The sequence below is a fragment of the Octopus bimaculoides genome, chromosome 14 (genome assembly GCF_001194135.2).
Source record: "Octopus bimaculoides isolate UCB-OBI-ISO-001 chromosome 14, ASM119413v2, whole genome shotgun sequence".
In the NCBI taxonomy this organism is placed as follows: domain Eukaryota; kingdom Metazoa; phylum Mollusca; class Cephalopoda; order Octopoda; family Octopodidae; genus Octopus; species Octopus bimaculoides.
This window is the reverse complement of record NC_068994.1, coordinates 48,223,738-48,225,476: the sequence shown is the minus strand read 5'-3', so window position 1 is coordinate 48,225,476 and position 1,739 is coordinate 48,223,738. Positions and strand designations below refer to the sequence as shown.

At 33.4% G+C, this 1,739-nt stretch overlaps 1 protein-coding gene across 1 annotated transcript in view; it reads left to right on the top strand.

Annotated features, from left to right (window-relative positions):
• Positions 1 to 1,739, top strand: part of LOC106876391 (uncharacterized) — an 87,741-nt gene that overhangs the window by 6,478 nt on the left and 79,524 nt on the right. The window lies entirely within an intron of this gene.

Sequence of the window (1,739 nt, the reverse complement as noted above, 5' to 3'; positions counted from 1 at the left end):
ATATATATATATATATATATATATATATATATATATATACACACTCATAAGCACATACGTATGCATATATTTATATATACTTTTTTTTTAATCAAAAAAGCCAAAGTTTTATTTGAAGGACCACAAATATATGCATCATCTCAAATTAAGCCTACAAGTGGATGGATTATGTTTGTAAACACATTCCTCCAGAGATGTACCCAGCTTCCTTCAATCAATAGTATAGAATATACGATTATTGGAGAAAGCAAATATAAATTGGACTAACACAGTCGAGGGTAGCTTAATATGTGTATTTGTACTTTTGATAGCACTTCATGAATTAAAATATATTTTGTATCCAAAATTGTAACGAACAGAAATAAATGTATACATATGCACATCAACATTGTCATCGTTTTAGCATCCACTTCTCCGCGTTTGCATGAATCAGATGTAATTTGTGGAGGTGAGTTTTCTACTACTGGATGCCTTTCTGTCATCAACCGGCACCTGTTTCCAAGAAAGGCGACACTTCCCAACGGCCGCACAAGTTTTTACGGAAGATTGGAAACAAATGCTTGTGTGACGTCGAAGCTCGTTTACAAATATTACATGATGTCAAGATTAGGGAACATAAGCCCCCCCCCCCCACCACCACCACCACCTGGAGACATATATGCCCAAGGCTGTTGTAGAGGACACTCTAGCTTAAAAGCCACAGCCATATTTACGTACAGGCATACATTCTGAGGTACACATACACATAAAACTATATATATATATATACACACACACACACATAATACTTATTGTATATATATACATATGCACACACACATACGTATATATGCATACACTGCACACACACACACACACACACAAATATATATACACACGCACACACATAAACATAAACACATGTATCATCTGTATATATATGTATAAAGTTTATATGAATATACTTGTAAACATATGTAAATATGCATATATATTTACACTTCATCATTTAATGTTTGGCTTCTATGTTGGATTGTTTGACAGAATGACAAGTTGGGGGAGTGCTCCAGTGTCTAAAGTAGCATGGTTTGTTAAGGTGGATAACCTTCCTTCATAATACCAACTACTTTGCAAAGTGTACTGGGTGCTTTTTTTTACGTGGTAGTAGCATGAAGATTGCCTTGTAACTTTTGAGGAGGAGGGCTTAAAGTGTTCCCTATATAACTTACATATTTCATGCATATTCATGCATCACACATACACATTTTGCATATATTTATGCATAACATCTATACAAATATATATATACATGTATAGTGAGTTCAAACAAGAAAAACGACAAAAGACAACAACGCGAGGACATGATATAGATGTTACTGGACGCTCAGGAAAGGAAATATATACATGTGGATCTATTCAATCTCAGTCACAGATTTTTAATTTTTTTTTTTTTTTAACTAAGAATAGAATTTTGAATTTGGTTTGCAAGATTCTTTATGTGAGTTCGTGTGTTGAAGCATATTCTGTTGTGTCTGGGGAGAGTCATTTTCTTTTTGTGCCTTATAATTTAACACAGTCACCGGTAAAATTTCCACTTATTTCTTATTTTCCTAAAATCTTCATTGCGTCTTGCAATCTTTTCAATAGTCTTGAGTCATGACTATTGAAAAGATTGCAAGACGCAACGAAAATTTTAGGAAAATAAAAATAAGAAATAAGTGGAAATTTTACCGGTGAGTGTGTTAAATTATGAGGTACAA